Source organism: Anomalospiza imberbis, chromosome 1 (genome assembly GCF_031753505.1).
Source record: "Anomalospiza imberbis isolate Cuckoo-Finch-1a 21T00152 chromosome 1, ASM3175350v1, whole genome shotgun sequence".
NCBI classification, from domain to species: Eukaryota; Metazoa; Chordata; class Aves; order Passeriformes; family Viduidae; genus Anomalospiza; species Anomalospiza imberbis.
The window spans coordinates 147,724,341-147,738,612 of record NC_089681.1 but is presented as its reverse complement, the minus strand read 5'-3'; the positions used below and the strand labels follow the sequence as shown (position 1 = coordinate 147,738,612).

The following is a 14,272-nucleotide window of genomic DNA, read 5'->3' as shown; positions in this document are numbered from 1 at the left end:
TGCAGATAACACTATCATCAGCCCCCATCTGCATCACCCAGCTAGAGATAACAGTGTTATCAGCTGCCCTCTGCAATGACACTGCACTGACCCTGCAAAAGAGGGACAGTTCCCCCCAGGGCACTCCCCAGTTAGTGACAAGAGAGGAAGAGGAGAGAGGCGGAAAGGAAAAGGGTATTTGAGAGAGAGTTTTTCTCCATGCACTCTCACCTGTTCTGCCGTTCACCTTCACCACCTGTGATAACAAGTCTCACTCTCACACCTTCTCCCCAAGCCATTCAACCCAAACAACCCTTCCTTACCAAATCACCGTCCCATGCAGGGGATGCCCCAACCCTTAAATTTATATCTGGGCAAGATATCACTGTTATAGGAGGTGGTGAGAGCCAGCTGTGCCCATCACCCTGTGTCCACCACCCTTCTGCAGAATAATCAAGGCTTGGGATAAAGCATCCCTGTTGCCACCTTGCACAGTAAAAGGTGCAGAAAGCCCTCTGTGAAGAATTAGGGATCTGCTAAATTCTTCTGGGCTCCTATTTACCATGGATGGCACTGCACTATTTCTATTTCGCAATTAGAGTGTGAGTTGACTTCTTCTCAGTACAAAAGCCCCAAAAACAAGAGGTTGCAGCACAAAAGTACTAAGCAATCTGAGTAATCCACCATCCTCATCACAAGGGACTTCCATGCACATCCAGAGAATGGAACAGTTCAGTTGAAAGGGATCTACAGTGATCATCCAGGCCCGACCACTTCAGGACGAGGACAACCTCAACAAGGACAGACCTCATCAGATGTGCCAAAGCAGCAGCATCTTCCTCTGACCCTCTGCACAGGCTCAACACAGGGTTCACTCTCACACACAGTATCTGTGCTAAGGACAGTCATGTGCAAAGTTTTCAATGTTTCCTTGGGGATTTGGGAGCACCTGAAAGCCACTGTGCACTACACACTTGCATGTGGCTAAGACAAACATAACCATACCAAAACAGGAGCATTGCAGGGGCCACGCTGCACCCTGCAGCACTGATGGGTTTAAGGCATTCCTACCTCCATCACAAAGACTTCTTATCTCACAAATTACTTTCCCAAAGCAACGGTACAAAGTCTTTCCTCCATCTGAATCACCCCACTATCAATCAGATGACTTTTTGTCACTTGGCCACAGGAGCATTGCAGAGTGCCTCTAATCCACCCACCCAGGGCTAATTTTTTTCAAGCAATTTGGTGTTTAATCACTACCTGAACGCTTGACCCGTCCTCTCACCCCCCCAGGACCTGGCCTGAACACATGGTGTTTACACAGCAGCCCACGCAGGAGCTTGGCCAGCTCCTTCCAGGATCTGCCAGAGCTGCTGGGCACGGCGCGCTCTGCCAGCCAGACTTTGTCCCAGGCAGCTTCTGAGCCAAACCCTGGCTCAGCTCCACCCTGGTTCACTGCTGTTGCAGCTCGTTCTCCCTGGGCTGCACAGAATCATTGCCCAGAGTGGAGAGAATAAAATCAGAGAGGCTCTTGCAGAAGTGACAATTAGTTCTGCATAAAATGGTGGCCAGCCTGGGGTTTAACTCAGGAGAGCAGAACCAACCACAGCTTCTCATTAAATTCTGAGACACTTTGTCTCCACTAACATTTATATTAGCATTTTCCAGCATAGAAAAAGAGGTGCTTGGAGAAGGCATTTGGGAGCTGAACTCCCTCCTTCTAGAGGGTACAGGTATACCTTTCACCCTTCACCTCTAAAAGCCTCAAAAAGCCCAGGTCAAACCCTCTGGGCTCCAGACATTCCAAGTGCCCTGGGAACAGAAGCTGGCACCTGAGAACAGACACAACGATGACATGCAATGCTGTGTCCCCACCCTGGTCACAGAGGGAGGGATGTAGAGCTGCAAGGGTCCCCATCACGGGCCAGGCTGATGCTGCCTCTTCCACTATCCAGGTCTCAGCCTGGCCCCAAGCCCTGTGGCTCCAGGGGAAGATCCTGGAACAACATCCCCACTGCCAAAACAAAGCAGAGAGCCAGGTACCCCCTGCCTGAAGCCCCTCCAGAATGTTCTTCCCACGTTTCTCGTGCCCCTGCAACAGGTCTGCTGCAGAGAACAGCTTCCCAGGGCCTTTGGAGAGCAAGGCATTGGTTTTTAAAGGAGATCTTAGCTTTTATTTTCTTGTGTCGTTAAAGATGAACCAAGACAGACTGATTGGATCATAGAATTGTTAAGGCAGGAAAAGACCTCTGACATCGAGTCCAGTCATTAACTCAGCACTGCCAAGTGCACCTCTAACCGTGTCCCCAAGTGCCACATCTACACTGTTTTTGAACACTTCCAGGGATGGTGATTCCACCACTTCCCTGGGCAGCCTGTGCCAATGCCTGACCACCCTTTTGATTTGGGCACCAGCAGCATTTTAGTGACTAATGGGAAAATTACCTGGCTAGACCAGATCAGACCTGCAGGGACGACAGAAAACAAGCAAAAACGCCCACATATCCACGCTCCTGCGTGCTCACCTGCACCTTCACAGACAGAAAACCCCTTATCTTGCCTGTCTGATGCTGACCACAGCACTGACCACACCAGATGAAGGCTCATGCCACGTGGGATATGGGGCCAGCCTGTGGAGACAGCGTGGTTCAGGCACAACTGAGATGACATTCACCACCTCTGCATCTCACACTGCAATCAGAAAAGGCAGAAAAGATGCTAGAAAGAAATGCTGAACTGACCTGGGCTGTGGGAAAGGGGAGCTGCTCCTTGGAGGGACTCACCAAAAACACCTGGTCACACATTTTCCCTTGTGGAGGTTAAATAGCTAGATAAATAAAGCCTGGGGATTGAGAGTGAACCTGCCAGGTTCAGTATCAGTGGGCCATCTATAGCTTTTCCCCCCTGTCTGGGGAAATAATAAAAATAAAAAAGTTTAAATCCATATTCCACTTCCTATGGCTCCACACTGCATTCTTCATCTCCCCAGTGCACAGCTGACATTCTGCACATTTCTGTGCAAACTGTGCTTGGCCTGTGCCCTGTGCCAAGCGGGGAGTGGAAGGGACTGAGCCCAGCAGCCTCCTGCTATCGTCAGGCATCAGCGAGCACCATCCCTGTCCCCCACAGCTCCTCGCTGTGGGAGCCAGGCTGGAAAATGCTCAGCCACCTCCTGCGAAGGGCTGGCACGTGGGATGCATGTCCCTGTCCTGTGCTGCATCTCAGGATCTAAGGAATCCAGAGATTTGCAGAGGGATGAAATGTGCTTCCTGCAGGTTAAGCTGCAGTTGAATGTGTCTTTTTTTTCCCTCGTTTTCTTTCAGATGATTCCCTCAGTCTGGAGAGCCAAGGCAGACTCCAAGCAATCAGTCCCTCTTTTCTTCTACGTGTAGACAGGCTTGTGCACCCAAAGCCAGCCTGCCTTCTCCGAGCAGTCTAATAAAAGATATCCCTTCTAACAGCAAACCCTGACTCACTTCCCTCTAGCCTCGACCAGCAGGTCTCCGACAGCAGGGCCAGATCCACCAGAACAGAAGATCCTGCCAGCCCTCGCGCTCGTTCCCACGTCCATCTGGGGAGAGCGGGGCTGGAAGCACATCACTTTCCAGGCTGCAGCAGCACACTCCATCCCACGGCTCTGCCAGGGAGCCAGACACACCGTGGGAGCCTCGCCGGCGTCTTCCCGACGGGAAAATTCACAGAGCATCGAGTCCAAGCTGCAGGCTAAAATCACGAAGCATCATCGAGCAATAGGAACGTTCTGGACGGGATGGAGCCGCTCCTCTGGCCACCACAATCGCTGGCTTTTTGTGCCGGAGTCGCTTCGTCTGGGTGAAAATCCAGACCACATCTCTCTGCGTGAGCGCACTTCCCTCACAGGCTCTGACAGCCTCCAAAAAAATAAATGCATTGCCCATCAGCTCATGTTGACACGGCAGAGCTGCGGGCTTCTGGTGGAGATTAAGGACCCATGGAAAAAACTGCGGCACCAAAACCCGTTCACACGAGGAAGGTATAAAAGGTCCTTTACATCCACATCCCACCAGGCTGGCAGCCCATCCAGCCTCACGTCCTGCCTCAACAGAGGAGCTTTTACAAGCTGCAAAACCTTCCCAGGGCAAAAGGCTGTGCCCAGCTGTGAAGGTCTGCTCTGATCTGCAGGAGCCCTGGGAAACCTTGAATCCCTGTTTATAATTAATGTTAAATTAGGGGTTCTGGAAATTGGACCATTTGACACAGGTATCAAGACACAGGCAGAGCAAAGCCCCAAGTGCAACTGATCTCATGCACACCCGAGGAGCTGCTTCCAAGAGCTGCACTCCATGCACACATCCTGCACGGAGCTACGTCAAACTGCACATACCAGACTGGAAATAAATCCAGAAGGTGTCACAGAAAGAAATTCCCCCCAACCATTCATTTTCACCAAAGAAGTGAAATAGCTTGACCCTGGAAATCTCTGAGATCACTTAAGCCCTGCAAAAATCCCAAACCTCCAAATTCCAAGTGAGCCCCGTGTTTTTGGCTCATGCACCAGCAACACATGCAAGACCCTTCCCCAAACCAGGAGCAGGTCCACTCCCAAAAACTACTGGATTACAAGACAGGGATTGAAAAGGAGGATTAAGGCAGCAGCGGAGGGAGAAGCCTCTCTCCGAGCTGCGTCAGGGCCAGCAAGAGCTGTACTTGGCCACCGTGCCCGACCTGCCCTGCTGGTCCACGGCTCCCACCGCTGCTCCGCTCCTCCCCGCACAGCCGCGGAGGGCAGAGGTTTTGGCGCCGGCAGCACAAAACCTTGCTGAGCATCATCCCGGCTCGTGGCCCAGCCCCACGGCAGGGGGGCTCCGTCCAGGTGGAAACGCAGCTCTCCCGGCTCCGCCGGCCGCTCGCAGCACGCGGGGACGGGCTTCGGGGCCATGCCCGCCGCGGAGCCTTCCTCCCCGCGCTCACCCCATCCTCACCGCTCCGGACAGACGGTGCAGGGAGAGCTCTGCGGGAGAGTGAGGGATCGCCAAGTACCCCCGCACCTCCCTGGATGCTTTCCAGGGAGCCAGGACCACAAGTGACCACATCCAGAAACCGCTGGCTCCAGACGCCAGTGCATCCCAAAACGGCTATTGGAGTCCAATCCCGGCGCTCGCTGTCAGCAGCTGCAGCTGGGACACGCACCCAGGCAACAACCTGGGGAAAACAGCGGCCCGAGAGCACCAGCACAAGGCAGGGGTGAGCGGGGAGCCCCGGGGAAGGTCAGTCCTTCAATCCGCTGCGCACCCACGGACACGGCAACCCACGCCCTCCTCCTGGGCAGCACACCTGGGGACCCCCCGCTTCCCTTCCCACGGCTCCCCAGACACAGCCGCAGGGACCAGCTCCCACTCGCAAGTGGGAAAGGAAGGAAGAAAAACCCACGGAAGCCAGACCCGGCTGCAAAACTCTCGGCCACCACTGCAGACAGTAAAATAATTAAAAGAACGAAACTATTCACGGAGGCGAGGACCGGGCGCCCGCGGAAAGGGGGGGTTGAGGACGGACTCACCGGAGTCACCCGCGGAGGGACATGCGCGGCCACCCGGGGCTGGTGTCACCACCTCGGGTCCCAGCGCCTGGCGCGGCTCCGATCCGCTCGGCTCGGCTCGGCACCGCTCGCCCGGAGCTCGGCTGGGGCGGCGCACAAAAGCGGGAGGAAGCGGTGACGCGCGGAGCCGCCGCGGCCAATGGGACGGGGATGGGGACGGGGGCGGACCGGCCCCGCCAGCGACCGAGCGAGCGGGGCGACCGCGGGCCGGGCCGGCCCCGCCGCCGGGGGGCGACACCGCGGCGGCTCCGAGCCCCAGAGCAGCTCCGCAAGCCTGGGGCAGCTTCGACCCCCGCGGCGGCTCCGAGCCCCGGGGCAGCTCCGAGCCCCGGGGCAGCTCCGCAAGCCTGGGGCGGCTCCGAGCCCCGGGGCAGCTCCGCAAGCCCGGGGCAGCTCCGAACCCCGCGGCGGCTCCGAGCCCCGGGGCAGCTCCGACCCCCGCGGCGGCTCCGGACCTCGGCTTGGTTCCGATCCGTGGTGCAGTGGCGGCCCCCGGGCGGGTTCGCAGCCCGGATGCCCCGTCCCGCAGCCCCGCTCGGTGCCGGTGGTGCTTCCCTGGCCCTGCAGGTGGGGTTAGCCCCGGTGAGACTCGAGGTGGGCTGTGACCCACGGGGCAGCCCCGAGGCAGTTCCGACCCTCGGGGCCGCTCCAGCGCCTGGGGCGGTTCCGACCCCCGCTCGGCTCGGACGCCCAGGGCGGTTCCGAATGCCGGGGCAGCTCCGACCCCCCGGCTGACTCGCAGCCCGGATGATGCCCAATCCCTCAGCCCCGCTCGGTCCAGGTGCAGTTTCCCGTGCACCCTTAGGTCAAATCAGCCCTGGTGAGACACCGTGGGATCCCCGGCTGTGCTTTCAAGAAGGATGGAATGTGACCTCTGCGCTCTAGCTGAGGTTCTCCTGCCTTCTGGAAAAACAGAGCTGGATGCGAGCTGTCCTACCTAGGGCTGACACAAAAAATCAGGAGATGATGAGAAACAGGGGTGAAACCCTTTGATTCTGGGATGAGGCTTCATCAGCTGGAATGCTGGTGAAGATGGTGGTATCTTGCTGCAGTAGGGTAGCCCTCTGCAGGGCCCAGCTTTCTCCACCCAGGTGGGATGTGTAGGAATTGCTCTGATAACTTGGTTTGGGTTTGCCTCTTTTGGGCAATTAAAGTCAAACTGAGCCATAGTTAAGACCAAAGAGCTTTAGACTGTTCCTGAGTCACAGCTCGCTCTCCAGAACAGCTCAGGGCTCCCTGGGCCCATCCCTGGGAAGGTAGAGAAGCCTCTGGGCTGTTCTGATCTACACCCACTGTCCCAAATCTCTTTTGTGTGTCCAAGTTCCTTTGGGCTTGACTCTCTGTGTGGAAGGAGCCAACAATGGCATAGAAGCAAAATTACCCCTAAAAAGGGCCAACGAGAGGCTGAAAAACAGATGGAAGTGGGAGCTGAGTTATGCACCAGATATCCCTCAGACTGGTGGGAAAGAGAGAAAATTCACGCAGACAATGGAAAATGTAAGTAAGAATATTTCTCTGATTATTTCCTTGTTTCCCCATTTAGTAAATGTGTTATGGAGAGGAAGAGGAACAAAGTAAATTCAAGATTTTGGTGGGGCAGAAAAAAAAAAAATGGGCTGCGTGCTAAAGCCAGCCCCATTCCCCTCAAGTTTTTAAGGAGTTACTGCTGCAAGAAAGTTTGAGCTGTTGCCTATAAAGGCAATAGAAACCCCAACCAGGGACCCCTCCTGAGAGATTCAGATCTCACATCCTCGTATACAATCGCGTGACCTATTAATAAAATCCATAGAAACCGATTCTGTATATACCAAATAACTGCAGATGGCTCCAGCCCAAACCGCTCCGGCTTCCCTCACTCCATAAATGATTTTACTAGGGCCAGTCGTGATCTTGATGTAATTGAATAGGTTTCACTCTTTTCTCTCTCCCTCCCCCTCCCCAGAATATTTGTGCAGCTTACAGAGACACGTCCAGGGGGACTGAGCTGTTGCTGGAAGGAACCTCTGACTCCAGCTTGCCTCATCCATTCGGGAAGCAGCGTGAGTCCAGCCTAAGCCACCTGGCTTTGGGAAGGAGGGTGCTTTCCTCTGCACCTTCTCTCTAACTCTTAACAGCTTTTAATAAAATTCTGGCAACTTGGCACATTTGAAAAGTTGGCTGCTGCCCATCAGCGATGTATGTCATGAATTCTTGTGCTGCAGATGCCTTTCTGAAATAAATCACATGTGTTTACCTTGGGAACCAGGCACAGGACCCCAGGACTTGAGGTTCAAGTATTACAAGGCACTAAAGCGACAAGCAGCTCCTTTAAAAGCACCTGGTTTTAATGGGAATTGATTCTGCACACACCAGTTACTGCTGAAAGCCGTAATTCTTCCAAGCATCTCTTCTTCCCTGAATGTGTCTGGTGGCCCAGGAATCCTGCTAGGGGGATTTCAATTCTAGGGTGTCCCTGAACAATATAAGGATCCTGGTGTGTGTCAAGGCTGTTTCCACTGATGTCAACAGCTCTCTGCTGATGGGTGTGCTGAGGACCTGCCCTGGATTCTGCCGGCTCGAGTCGCTCTTGGAAACATTTCCAAAGCCTGGAGGAAGGATGGGCAGAGGTGTGTGGCTCTGTGCAGAGTTCCAGGTGTTCTACAGATGCTGACTGCCAGTTTCTGGAGAGGAGTGAACACCTGGGGGAGAGGGCACGGTGGAGGGCAGTGGCCAAGCCCAATGTTGCAGGCAGTGGCTGCCGTGGCTCTGTACGGTGACATTAAACAGGCGTGGGCTGTTCTGTGCCCCTGAGGACAACAGGTGTGGCACACCTTGTACTCACAGAGCCAAACTCCCCCTTCTTTTCCAAAACACTGTCCAAACTGCCACTAGGACACTTTCCTTGGTGCATGCTGTCCCAGTCAGCGAGATGAAAACCACATCACACATAAAACCTATAGATGGGTGCTGTGGTTCTTAGCTGGCTGGTGTAAATGTCAGGTGGATATGAAGGCCTATTTCATCCTGATAGCATCTTCGGTGCAAAGTTTGATGGCACAAGTGGGTAATAGTGAGCTATAAGAAAAGCTGATGGCTCATCCACAGATCAAGAACTTTGCAAATCACAGCCCCAGGCTTGTTCTATTTATGCTTCTCCTTTAATGACGTAAGCATTAGTATTTGCTGTGGGGAGAAAAATGGGAAGATATTTGGCTTTTACCTAACTGCTACTATTTTGGGCTGTGTTAGGGTTCCTGCAGGAAGTGAACACAGGTCCCAGAGCACTGACCCGATTCTTCTGTGACTAAGTATGCTCCATCTAACCTGAAATTCTCCCATGCCTTCTGTTTGATATAATATCCTTTCTTGCTTCCTGCCCCGAGCAGCAGCATAAAGCTGTTGTCTGCCAGGCCTTCTCTCCCATCAAGATGGCTGAGAATGGTGGGTGAAATCATTCCTATACTTAGTTTCCAAAATGTACAGGAGTGATGCTGTCTCGGGGTAAAGAAAAGGAACCAATTACTTACTCAGAGATTGTGAGCTGCTCCTCAGCTGAAGGCTGGAGCTGGGGATGGGCCTGAAGAGACGTGAGCACATAAATCCAAGCCTGTGGTGCCAAAACTTCTGCACGGCAGCGCCTGGGCTTGGCAGATCTGAGTCGGCTGCAGCTCCTCCTCACCAAAAAGGAATTGCAGGTCTGCTGTTTGCTGCAGAAAAGCAGGTGGAAAAGGAGACTTAGAGCTCTCCTATGTCCTTCTTACTGTTAGAACCCATAGAAAAGCCACATTTATTTTGCTTAAATATTTCCCACATGGTCTGAGTGAACTGGGGGCTGCCTGATAGACAAACGTGGCACAAACCACTCATGTCAGCATTCCTAAGGGTTTTGTGCTCCTCCTCAGAAATGCCCACAGGTATGCAGAGGTTTTCTGGGGACAAACATTTGGGGATTGCATTTCATCCCTACCTCTGCTTCTGTTTTACTGTCACGATATTGTGGAGTGGTTGAGAAGGGTGAGAGTCAGGTTCAGATCTCACTTGCTGTGGGGCCACACACTTCCCAGCCACCTTTCTCTGCATCTCCTGTTGCATGAAATGCTCCCTGCATGATATGACCACCTGCTCTGCAGGGCAGATGCCAAAATCTGTATGAAAGCCCTCACAACCAGGCAAGAGCAAGAAGTGATCTCTCAATGAGTTTTGAAACCTTTCCTCTTCCATGGCAGGAAATGTTTTCAGATAAAGCCTCCTGTCCACACAACAAATTAACCTCGTGGTTTGTAGCTTGGGTTTAGCTTTTGGGATGAGGAGGAAATCCTCAAATCCCAGACTCAATATATTAAATATTTTTAGGATCCACTCCATCACAAAAGGTAGGTGGCAGCAGCAGGCACTATATTTTAAAAGGAAAGGGTGAGTCCTACACTTGAAGACGATCAGTGCCCATCCTGGAGGAGAGGGTTCAGGGCATGAAAACCCAAGAGCAGGGAGCCACTCTCCAGGCACTGGAGACCATCAAACTCCACCCATCAAACATTTGGGAATGTTTGATGCATTCCCAGGCACTGCCACCCATCAAACACTTGGGAATACTGCAACGCCCCATCTTGAGGGGTTGGGAAGTTGCTCCGTGATGGGGGTCAAAGCAAATAGATGTCCCCCAGCCCTCTCTGACCAGCATTTGTGTCCATCCACCTGGTTGGACACGGCTGCCTGGAGAGAGATTTCAGATCATACAGAGCAAAGGCTGAAGGCTGCATGTGACACGCAGAGGAAGCAGCTTGCAGCAGCCAGCGGTGTCAATCAACCAAAAAGAACAGGTTTAAACTCAGATTTCTTCAAAGTTGGGTGTGGCTTACACTGAGATTGAGTTGTGTGGATGATTTTTTCTTTCATGGTAATCATAACATGCACTTTCATAGCTGAATGTAAATTTCCACACCGCCTCTGTTCCATGACTCACCTTCTCTGCCCAAACAGAGGGAAAAACATCTCCAAAACTGACAGAGTGAAAGTGAAGAGGGTCTGATTTCTGGCTGGGTTGTTAAGGAAATGTCTTTGGAGGGCATTTTTCTGTGAAGCTTTTTCACATGTGGGTCGTGCTTGGAATTTATGTCAACCAAACCAAACTGTATTTGCAAGGTGACTCTGTCACACTGCTGAGAGGTGTGAAGCTGGAAGCCCTGGAGAATTACCCTGCTTATCTGCAAACAGGCTCAGTTTAAACTTTCTCAGGTAAGGTCAGAACTATTCCAGAATATTTATGGGTTCATCTGGCACCTGAATATTGTGGAAAAATGCACAAGAAATATTATCCTTGTGGCATTTGCAGCTGAGACTGCAGGAAAGCAAAAAATTGCAATGGACATCCTGTGTTTCCATCTCACCTCCCCAGAAACTTCAGAGAAAACCTTGAGACTTTCCCTGAAAAGAACCAAGACTGTTCACCCTGCAACTGGCTTTTCTTGAGTAGAGTGCAAGGGACAAGAGCAGGACTGAAAGAGCACAGCCCATACATGGATAAAAGTATGTGTCTCCAGACTGTCCTGCTCTTTGTCCCCACTGATAATAGGATTTTGTTCCTTGAGAACATGACCCTATTTCTCTAATCTGTCTCTTGATTTGAAAGATAACCAATCTACAGGGGTGTAGTCAAAGCCACCCATTGTAATCACTGGATTTTGGCTGCCTTTTTGATTGGTATTTTGCACTATTTACGGTACTCTTGCCAGGAGCTTTTCAGGAATATTTGTGCTCCAGCAGCTGAAAGGGGATCATGTATGAGCAGCCATCGAGCCCCAGTTTCTTTGTATTTCTTCCCATTTACCCACATGGAGCTGGATTTTAGGTGACAGAAATCAAAGGAAGGATTGAGTGATTTACTGCAAGTGGGATCTCTCCCATTTGCCACAGAGTTATCTGCACGCACCAAGTGGAAACCTCCAGTTTTTCCTTTACATCTGTCACGAGGGGGAAGAAATCACCGAAACAATCAAAACCTGGCTGTTTACACATGTTTTGTTTTACAAATGGACTTGTATAGAAAGTTGCAGGGCTTCTGCACAGACAGCTCACATAAATCTCTTATCACAAAAGCCATATGTCCTCATTTCCTCATCTGCGGTGAAACACAAGCGGTGGCGCTCCGATAATTAGGAAGCTGGAGGTAAAGCACTCAGCATCCAGCAGGAGGAAAGTGGATGTGGGTGAAGGTTGCAAAACACAAAGCAGAACAGTTTGGGTTCGAGCCGTGCCACTCGTCCGCACAGCTTTCCATTGCGCGCCTGTCGCTCACGTGTTCACAAACCAGTTCCTCCACGGAGGGGATACTGGGAGCACTGGGAGGGTCTGAGGGTGCCTGGTCTTCCCCACTTGGTTTGCTCTGAGCTGGCAGCCTCCTTGCTGGCCATTGCTGGGCAGAAATCCTTGCCTTGTAAAGGACTCCAGGTCAGAGCTCAAATGGCTGTGAACTGACCTGGTCCCATTTCAGTCCCTTTGATGGGATCTCCAGGCAAGTAGAGGGGGAGAAAAGCACCCACTGAAAAATCCTTCCTGGAATTCCTGGAAAAATCCTTCTCCTTGGATGGACAGATGGGGGATTCCTTGTTCCTTGCATGGACCAAATACAGTTTCATCTGGGAAGAAGGAACAGAAAGGTCCCAGAGGACCACACAGAGTTTTTTGGCTTCTCTCAGACCAAAAACTCAAGATGATTGTACCTGTGGCCCTTGTTGGCACTGGTAAAACAAGCCAGTGTCACTCACTAACTTTTAACTTCACCCACAAATTTCCATAAAGCCACTCTGAGATGGATAAAGATTAACTGAGAGTGTAGAATTAGCACAGCTGCTGTTATGGCATGTCTGGGTCATTCCAAACTTTTTTTTTTTTTTTTCCCTCAAAAAAGAGACATTTCCTAAATTTCAGATCAGCCAGCAATGGTGAAATGCCCTTTTGCCCAGCTTGGTGTGCTTTGTGTAAGGGGTATTTATTTAATCCATCTGAAACTACATGAGAAAGGAGAGAAATATCCCGGCGGCGAGATAAGATGATTATCTTCCTGGCAAACAATAGGAACGTGGTCAAAATTAAAAATAATTTGATTGCAAATAGGAAGCCTAGTAAAGCAGCAGGACTAGAGGAAACATGACTAATTTTTTTTTTAGCTTGTCTGAACTCACAGAGCAGAGCTTTGCAAGAGCCATAACTTTGAAATATAGATCTGTAGAAAACCCATGGGGGGAGGATGGCAACAGTCCAGCTGCAGTAGTACAATAGAGGCAAGTTCATGCAGCTGGTAGATCCGACCTAAATGGCTAAATAGCAACAGACAAAAGCTATTTTAGGTGTAGTTTGGTGGGGACTACAGTAAATATGAACTGGGGAGGAGTGGAGAAAGTGAAGGCCTTCTTTTCAAGTCTTTTTTTTATTTGTTTCCATTCCTTTGCTATTCTTCTCCTCAGCCAAACCATAATTCCAGTGTCACCTGCAGGAGCAGCACTAAGCTCTCCATACTGAGCCTGCAGGCCAGTGCTTCACATCCCTGGTTCTTCCCATCTCCAGCAAAGAGCCTCACTTTCTGCAGGACAAGGAGAAGATGGCTGCAGGACCCTGTTCCCCCTGGGGTTTGTCTCCAAGAGAAAATTCCAATAGATGTGACACCTTTAAATGGCATTTCCTTCTAATAACGATTACCCTGCAAAAGTGTTTATGTGATCCCCAGAATTATTGGCTACTGAACTACTGCCCCCTTTAAAAAAACTCAACATGAACCCTCTGTCCAGTGGAGGTGTGAAGAAGAAAAGGGTGCGTAGGACAGCTGATCCTCAGCACCCATGGCAGGACTGTAACCTATTCCTCTGTCCCTGGCAGTGCCCACATCTGCTGTAGATATCCCACTGAGCTGGGCAGACACAGCGCTGCAGTCTTTGTCCTTGTGTCACAGCCTGCATGTTTGAAATTGCCTGGTGACACTTGATTTTTAACCCAGTGGACAGGAACATTTGGATGTTTTTAAATATCTAAGGTGATTTGACTGTAACCCTCTCTCCAGATATATTTTCTTAGAATTTTCTGTGCTTTTAATAGCACCATTAGGGCTGGGTGTCTGATCTGAAGGCAGTCACCACCCAAACTGCCCTGTGCAACAGGGAAGTGATGTTATATCCATTTTCCAGCAGAAGAAATTCTGCTGTAGGCACAGGGTTGGAATGATCCATCCCAAGAACACAGGGAGAAGCATGGAGCAGAAAACAACACAGACATCCTGTGTTCCCAGCAGGTCTGGTTGTGACCACAAAACCACAGCTGCTTTTTTTTTTTTTTTTTTTTTTTTCACCTTAAAAGCTTCTTGAACAGAGATTTTTTTTTTTTTTTTGTCAGCTGAGGGTTGAAGTAAATCCTTGGTTGGCTCTGTTGAATTCCATCAGCCAAGGATGTGAGTACACTCCACTGATATTAAGCTACTTCAGTTGCAGCGGGGAATGTCTGGTCCTTTGCCTTGGTGGATATTTTTTCTAGTGTTTTGAGGATATAATAAAAGCCAGGTGAGAGTGTGTTGCAAACCTGTGTGCCAGTTATGAGCAGCAGCTGACACCGGAGACTAACAGTATTTAAGCCACTTGGCAAAGCTTACACAGGTCCAGTAATTGTAGGTGGATGAGAGCTTGCAGAGGGTCATTAGGTTCCTGATGGAGGAAGCACTGCTGAAAGGCAGAAGAGGAAATGACAGATTTA

At 51.1% G+C, this 14,272-nt stretch overlaps 1 protein-coding gene across 1 annotated transcript in view; it reads right to left on the bottom strand.

Annotated features, from left to right (window-relative positions):
• The window catches only part of LOC137464270 (mitogen-activated protein kinase kinase kinase 3-like), a 77,104-nt gene extending 71,453 nt beyond the window's left edge, over nucleotides 1–5,651 (bottom strand). Inside the window, exon 1 of the mRNA XM_068175561.1 lies at nucleotides 5,519–5,651. The gene's annotated coding sequence lies outside the window, so the exon portion shown is untranslated. The remainder of the gene's footprint in view (nucleotides 1–5,518) is intronic.
• Nucleotides 5,652–14,272: the final 8,621 nt, after the last annotated feature.